This window comes from Xenopus laevis, chromosome 6S, assembly GCF_017654675.1.
Source record: "Xenopus laevis strain J_2021 chromosome 6S, Xenopus_laevis_v10.1, whole genome shotgun sequence".
Lineage (NCBI taxonomy): Eukaryota > Metazoa > Chordata > Amphibia > Anura > Pipidae > Xenopus > Xenopus laevis.
Genome location: NC_054382.1, coordinates 47,680,602 through 47,689,797, shown reverse-complemented (window position 1 = coordinate 47,689,797; position 9,196 = coordinate 47,680,602).

The window sequence follows — 9,196 nt, the reverse complement described above, 5'->3', positions numbered from 1 at the left end:
ACCCGGGGACTGCATGTACTGCAATTTATAGACCTTGCACATCTTTTTTTTGTAGGGTATCACTTTAATTCCACTTAATAGTGCCTCTACCAATGGCTAACACAGCATATGTTTTGCTACATCTCACCAACTTAGAACACACCAGAGAGAACCATTAAACTCCCATATACTTTCTTCCAAACTACTAATATTCTTCTTTGACTCTCCTGCTTGAAAAAAAGAGATCATTAACAAATAAATTAGCAGAAGGGCTGAAGTTTGGTGTCACATTAAAAAAGACATTAAAATATACAACTGAGAATAAAATGTTACAATAAAACAATATTACAATTAGGATGCAGCATGTGCACATGCAGGGTTATGAACAGGGAAATATTATTGTTAAAACAAATATCTTGTGTTCAGTCTTTGTGTTCATGAGAATATCACATTAACCCCTTTGCTGAAGGAATTTATTCAGATGTTCCTTCCCTGTCTCATTATTTTATATTATTTAGCACTTATCTAGTTCTCCTAATCTCTGTGTTGGTGAAATGAAATCAGAGAAGAAAAACACATTTTGTCCTAGCCTTTGTCATTTGCTCCCACCATCACCTCATTGAGGTTTCACTTAAAAATAATTACCCTCAGGCTGCACATTCTAGGTCATTCACCAAAAAAGATATAACAACCAAGTAATACTAGTAGGAACCAGCTAGCATGTTATGAAACTCTGTATTGGTTTTCTGCGCCTTTTCACAAAATGTTTGCAAAGGTCATATGTTTTCAAAATATAATCTGTCTATGGAGAACTAACAATATACAGTATGTAAAATTTTAGACTGTACTGTAATATACCTTTTTTTCATGGTGTCTACTAAATCCCCTGTTGTTTGAAAATCAGTCACAGCATCAGCCAGTGTCGGACTGGGACAACAGGGGCCCACCCAAAAACTTTAGACCAGGGGCCCACTCTCAGTACTAATATTCTTCCTCTCCTCATTCAACCTCTAGTCTCTTTTCTTTACATACTATAATCTATTATTCCATCTATTTAGCCTCCTTGTTCAAATAGAAATAGGGAATGGCGATGAAATAGGCCAAATGCCAGACACCTGGGCCCACTGGGAGTTTTCCTGGTATTCCAGTGGGCCAGTCCGACACTGGCAGCAGCAATAGTAGAGCTCTTTAAATCAGTTCATAACCTGTACCGAAAGTAGAGCTCCACTTAAACATTTCATTGGCACAGAAATAAATAATAAAATATTCAATTGAAAAATTCTCAACATCAATTTATCTGTTAAAGCAAAGCATTATTTGCCTTTCCTTTCTAATCCATGCACTGCTGGTTAATGAAAGTCAGCTGATTAATAGACCTGTAAAGAAGAATAATTGCTATGTTGTTTCAGTGTCAGAAACAGCAGTGCAGAAAGGGCCAAACAAATCAAAAATTGCATTTACAAATAACTTAAAAGCACTAGAATCTATTATGAATCATTATGCTGGGACCCGCGGGTCAGGTGGGATTGGGCCGACCTCGCTGCCCCATTAGCGGTCATGGGCGGATATCGATTGAGCTCTTCTGCCTTCTCTCCCCGTCCGCAACTTAACATTGCTTCTGGTTTTATAGGCATGCTCCTGCCCATCCCGCCCTTTTGTGAAATCATCGGTGGGGCGCGTTGGTGCATTTCTATAAAAAAAAGGCGGAAGTCGGGTGCAGGCGGGTGTGGGTAGGGTGCGGGTCAAGAAAAACATTAATAATTCCCAGTAATAATGTCATGTATTTTCTACCCTGAAGTCTTTTTCACATCACCAAAACAAGGAAAGGCTGACTTTTAAGCCCTGCAGCCAGCTTTGTATTGAACTGGTGTTGAGTTGTTGAGAAATCATTTTTTTTTGTCTCAAATGCCGAGCATGATTTAATTATAACTTTTTTTGATTCAACAGAAGTCGATTCTTCTTCAGGTCTGCCAGTCAGCTTCTGTCTACTATACTGTTTCAAGAGTCAGAACTAGTAGTGCACAGAATATAAAGGGAAACACTGCTTTCAATTGCAAGTGTGTTTACAAATAAATCCATTGGGGAAAAATGTAATAAATGTAAATCAGAAAACTGATTAGAATTCCGTTTCTTTCATTTTGCAAAGAAAAATGTTTTGGGAAGAGAGCCCCTTTAATATTCATACCAGAAATGAAATATAGCCAGACACATGTTTAATTAGAACTGTTTCTTAAAGGGGAACTCTGGCTTCCAAACCAAAATATGATAAAGAGGCCCACATACAAACCCCTAATATACCCATCACACATGGGCGGTTTTTCAATAAGGCTAGGGGAGGCTAAGCCTCCCCAAACCTCATTGGCACCTGAACCCGTTTGATAAACAGATGCTCTGTAAGGCTAAAAAATTATTATTTCCACTTTTTATTACTCATATTTTTATTCAGATCCTCTTTTATCCATAATACAGTCTCTTATTCAAATAAGTGCATGGTTGCTATGGTAATTTGGACCCTAGCAACCAGATTGCTGAAATTGCAAACTGGAGAGCTGCTGAATAAAAAACTAAATAACTCAAAAACCACAAATAATAATCAGATTATCACTCTTTACATCATACTAAAATTTAGTTTAAAGGTGAAACTTGTTAACCTACCTAGGACAACATGCTTCAATCTTCCATCGGAACCCATGAAAATAAACCAACCAATTTTTAGTCTACAGCACATTTTCAATTTATAAATTGTAATAAAAAAGCCCCTTCCTTTTAAAATAGATCACGTAACAAAAAAAGATTACCCCTTTATTATGGATGAGCAGAATTAAGGGGAACATCTGTAAACTCACCCTGAGCATTTTGGGTTGGAAACGCATTTCTACCTGCTCTTCTGCACGGTTCTCATTGAAATCAGTGGGATGTGCAAGGTAATTTTTTTTTGCAGCATCTAATACTATATCTGACATTAGCATTAAGGGCTCTTACACACGGGCGTTTTTTGCGGCGCTCCCCTGCATTCCGCTTTCTTCCGTTCAGCCGCAGGGGAGCGTAAGATTAGACGTACGCAATTATTGTGATGGGGGCTGTACTCACACAGACGCATGTACAGTATGTGCCGAACGCAGGTGAAACGCAACATGCTGCGTCCCACTTGCAAGTACAGCCCCATTCACAATAATTGAGTGTGTCTATTCCTGTGCTCCACTGCGGCTGAACGGAAGTGCAACGCAGGGGAGCACACCAAAAAACACCCGTGTGTAAGAACCCTTAGTCAGCTAGAGAGTGGTCAATTTTAGCCTTCCCAAACAAAAAATGCACCCTCTGCCTATGCCATCACAGTTACCTGTTTCTTCAAAAAAGTATGAATAAATGTCATTTTCTGTGCTGAGATGCAACTGGTTAACAGTTCTTCTCTTTCTGCATCATTTGAAATCCTGGCAGGGAAGGAGGGACTAAAACACTGATGTACAAATTGTAACAACTTCTCCACAGTTTACAGACAAGATTCAGGAACTACATAACCCCCAATGCAATGGTTCTTTATTGAAATCATGTGTGCAGGGAATTGTGGGGTTTGGAGGATGCAGGCTGAGGACAGCTGACTGTTGATACAAAGTAATTAGTCAGCCAGCTCAGCAAAGTAGTCAGACAGATCAGCAGGGGGCTAGGCTTAGGAAACTATCAGAAACCATTAAAATCATTAAAGGTCTGCATATTTTTTAATTGATGTATATTGCAAAGTTGATTGAAATTATGTTTACTTTTTAAAAAGCTTAAGTTATGTTTTTATGGAGTTCCCCTTTAAGTGACACTTTATCTTGGTAGATTTATGAGCTGCATTTTAGTTTTTCAACTAGAGATTTGTATCTTTTAGTTTTATGTGGGCCTAGGCTGAGCAGTGGCGTAACTACCGGGGGTGCGATTGGGCCAGGGCCCGCACCCCCTCAGGGCCCCGCCGGCAGCTCACGCGACACGATTCCCGGGCGGTTCGGGGTGTACGGAGGGGGGCGGGGGGCCAGCAGCTGAGTATTGTGTATTTTAATGTAAGTGTATACTACTAATTTGTAATAAATAGAAATTCCTATCATTTGAGCTCTCCCTCTGTCGTCTGACTGATTTCCCAGCTGCAGCGCTAGTGCTACATTACCAGCTCCAAGCGCAGCTTGGAGAGTGATAACGGGTGCCTGTGGAAAGTAAAGGGAAGCTGCGGAACAGGAGGAAGCCGACGAGGTTACACAAGCGAGACTCCTTACAAGCAGCGCAAGTGGAGAGAGACAAGATCGCCAGCAACACCGGAGCTTATTGCAACAATACCACGCCACTATACACTGATGATCCTGTGAGTAGAAATCAAGCAGGGACCCGGTAATAGTACTATATAGGAATGCACATTGGTCTGTCTTTTTTCCCTTTATATCTTTATCTGAGGTGAAATACAGAGAAGATTTGGCGTGCCTAAAAGGAGAATCAATAACAGTTTGCCTGTCTTTCGTATCATTTATTTTGGAACATCTGCGAGACATTATAAGCTACAAGTAAATCGCCCTGGGGGGAGGAAGCAATCTGTTGATGGGATTATATATTTATTATAGGAAGCACATACAAGCCATATTGACTAATTGTTTGTTTGGGTTGGAATCCCCATTGTATTTGCGCATCTGCTGATTATACTTGCGCAAGGTGTAAACCAAACCTACATATTTACCACAACTGTTTGCTTTCCTATTTCTCACAGCTTTTGAAGTAAAAATGGTCTATTAGTATTAATATTTTCTCCTGCTGCAACAAGCTGGATCATACATTTTGGCATATATATATATATATATATATATATATATATATATATATATATATATATATATATATATATATATAAAAATTGTAGAAAGGACCAGCACTCCGTTTCCAAAACAATTCGATAATTTATTCAAAACTCACAGTGTCTCCAACGTTTCGACCCTCTTTGGGGTCTTTATCAAGGATAAAGTGCTGTGTATTACAAATCTTTAAATACCCACAAACCCTCCAAAAGAGACGCCCAAAGATGACATCATTACCAATCAAATTATTCAATTAAACAATTATATCATAAATGTGAAATCTTTTAAAATCGAGTGAAAGATATCCTTCATTGAAATGCAAGTACATAGATATATAAATATATAAATACATAAAAAATATATATATATATAAAAAACCACCACTAGGTGTCACCTCAATGCCAAGAGTGAAAAATCCATGTGTCCAATCCATTTAAAATCACTTTAAAAGTTCCAATATTGCTCACTACATTTCCAGATACAGTAAATACATTGTAACATCACCTGCAAATAAAAAATCGTTGTCATGTATCTCTTACTCATGTTTCAATTTTTGTATCAAAAAACATTTATATTTGCCATTTGCTGTGAATACATAATAACCATCTGGGTGGAAAAAGATTTCATAACAAGTTGGAAAATATTGAGACAAACATTTATCTCAAGTTAAGAAACAGCTGAACACTTGTTGTCCATTTAACCCCTTGGGCGCTACACAGTCCAGCTCGTGTATCCAAAAAGCCTCTCGTTTTAGAAGTATGTTATTATAATCACCCCCTCTCACTCTCTTGGGCACCTGTTCTATCGGCATACACCTAAATGATGCCGGACTGTGCTTGGCCTCGGCCCAGTGTTTTGCCACCGGCTGTTGGGTGATATCCTGTTTCTTGTTTTTAGCCACTTCTTTCTTATCTGGGTCCAATGCAGCCCGTATGCTAGACCTGTGCATCGCCATCCGTTCCTTCAATTGTCTAGTGGTTTTACCACAATAAACGAGGCCACAGGGACATTTAATAATGTAAACTACCATAGTGGTATTACATGTCATTCTCTGTCTAACCGCATAACGCTTCCCTGTGTGAGGGTGATTAAAGTATGTTCCCTGTATCAGCGCTCCACATAAGATACAACCCGAGCATTTAAACACCCCTGGGCGCTGTATCAAAAAATGCTGCATTTGTGGTTTTTGATATTTTTGCACAGGATCTGATGGGCTGAGTACTTCCTTAAGGTTACTCCCCCTCCTGAAGCTGAACTTTGGTTTTTTGGGCAACTTCTTACAAATGGACTTTTGTAAGAAGTTGCCCAAAAAACCAAAGTTCAGCTTCAGGAGGGGGAGTAACCTTAAGGAAGTACTCAGCCCATCAGATCCTGTGCAAAAATATCAAAAACCACAAATGCAGCATTTTTTGATACAGCGCCCAGGGGTGTTTAAATGCTCGGGTTGTATCTTATGTGGAGCGCTGATACAGGGAAAATACTTTAATCACCCTCACACAGGGAAGCGTTATGCGGTTAGACAGAGAATGACATGTAATACCACTATGGTAGTTTACATTATTAAATGTCCCTGTGGCCTCGTTTATTGTGGTAAAACCACTAGACAATTGAAGGAACGGATGGCGATGCACAGGTCTAGCATACGGGCTGCATTGGACCCAGATAAGAAAGAAGTGGCTAAAAACAAGAAACAGGATATCACCCAACAGCCGGTGGCAAAACACTGGGCCGAGGCCAAGCACAGTCCGGCATCATTTAGGTGTATGCCGATAGAACAGGTGCCCAAGAGAGTGAGAGGGGGTGATTATAATAACATACTTCTAAAACAAGAGGCTTTTTGGATACACGAGCTGGACTGTGTAGCGCCCAAGGGGTTAAATGGACAACAAGTGTTCAGCTGTTTCTTAACTTGAGATAAATGTTTGTCTCAATATTTTCCAACTTGTTATGAAATCTTTTTCCACCCAGATGGTTATTATGTATTCACAGCAAATGGCAAATATAAATGTTTTTTGATACAAAAAATTGAAACATGAGTAAGAGATACATGACAACGATTTTTTATTTGCAGGTGATGTTACAATGTATTTACTGTATCTGGAAATGTAGTGAGCAATATTGGAACTTTTAAAGTGATTTTAAATGGATTGGACACATGGATTTTTCACTCTTGGCATCGGGGTGACACCTAGTGGTGGTTTTTTATATATATATATATATTTTTTATGTATTTATATATTTATATATTTATATATCTATGTACTTGCATTTCAATGAAGGATATCTTTCACTCGATTTTAAAAGATTTCACATTTATGATATAATTGTTTAATTGAATAATTTGATTGGTAATGATGTCATCTTTGGGCATCTCTTTTGGAGGGTTTGTGGGTATTTAAAGATTTGTAATACACAGCACTTTATCCTTGATAAAGACCCCAAAGAGGGTCGAAACGTTGGAGACACTGTGAGTTTTGAATAAATTATCGAATTGTTTTGGAAACGGAGTGCTGGTCCTTTCTACAATTTTTATATGCCTAAACTTGACCAAGCACCTGGCAAAAACTACATGTGAAGGAGTGCGGGTATCATCCAAGATTTTGTTATATATATATATATATATATATATATATATATATTATTTCCAAATCCCTATTTCATGCTGGAGTTTCTTAAATCAGGTAAAATCAGTGATAGCATTAGAAATGTTTGCAACAGGAAAACTAATTAGAGAAGTGTCAGATAAACAAACAATTAATATATAAAAAAACAAGTAAGATCAAAAGAATATTGTTTTAATACACATTAAGAGGCCGATTCACTAAGGGTCGAATATCGAGGGTTAATTAACCCTCGATATTCGACTAGGAATTAAAATCCTTCGAATATCGAAGACGAAGGATTTAGCGCAGATAGTTCGATCGAATGATTGAAGGATAATTCCTTCGATCGAACGATAAAATCCTTCGAATCGAACGATTCGAAGGATTTTAATCCAATGATCGAAGGAATATCCTTCGATCAAAAAAAGTTAGCCAAGCCTATGGGGACCTTCCCCATAGGCTAACATTGACTTCGGTAGCTTTTAGATGGCGAACTAGGGGGTCGAAGTTTTTTTTAAAGAGACAGTACTTCGACTATCGAATGGTCGAATAGTCGAACGATTTTTTTCGATTCGAAGTCGTAGTCGAAGGTCGAAGTAGCCCATTCGATGGTCGAAGTAGCCCAAAAAAACTTCGAAATTCGAAGTTTTCTAACTTCTAATCCATCACTCGAAGTTAGTGAATCGGCCCCTAAATGTATTATTGCAAGCAATACAAGACCTCTTAGCAACTCATGCTTGAAGTATAGAAGGCTTGGAGCCAAAATCCAGTACTTGTCCAGTACAATCTAAAAATATATTGGATAACTGCAGCACATCATCAGTCAAACAGAGCCTCAAAAATTGCATCTTCTTAAATAAATAATATAAATCAAACACCATAATGTGTTGATGTTTAAAGTAAAATTTAAAAAGAATTTGATATTCAGGCTACATTTCTGATACATTATTGTCATTTGCTATAATAAATATAGTAAGTACCTTATTTGCTGAATAATTAAAGTATAATAGGCACATTGTACATTTATTAAAAACCATGTTGCTGATTGGTCAACAACTAATATAGCAATAAAAATATAAAAGAAATGCAAAATACATGTTTAATCTCACTTAAAAAGGCTGAAACTCCTTAAAGGGGTTGTTCACCTTTGAGAACTGTTAGTATGATGTAGAGAGTGATATGCTGAGACTATTTGCAATTTGTTTTCATTTTTTATTATTGAAGGTTTTTGAGTTATTCAGCTTTTTATTCAGCAGCTCTTCAATTTGTATCTTAAGCAATCTGCTAACTATGGTCCAAATTACCCTAGCAACCATGCATTGATTTGAATAAGAGACCGGAATATGAATAGGAGAGGGTCTGAATAAAAGGATCAGTAATAAAAAGTAACAATAACAGTACATTTGTAGCCTTACAGAGCCTTTGTTTTTTTAGAAGGGAGTCAGCAACGCCCATTTGAAAGCTGCAAAGAGTTAGAACAAAAAGGCAAATAACTATAAAACTATTAAAAATAAATAATAAAAACCAACTGTTCTATAACATAATATAATTCACCTTAAAGGTGAATCACCCCTTTAAAAGATAGGTATTTTTTCTGCTGCACCTGGCTTTGGACTACACAAGATGATTCTATTATTTTTAAATGTATTTTATTATTGAAATTGAAAAAGATTCTGACCCCCAGTGCCTTCTGTGAGCTTGTTTCCATGGTGACTATTAGCATCCTGGACATGAAATAAATAAAGGGCATGCGTTACACAGAATGCAATGAGATTCAAACACCTGTATAATTGGCTA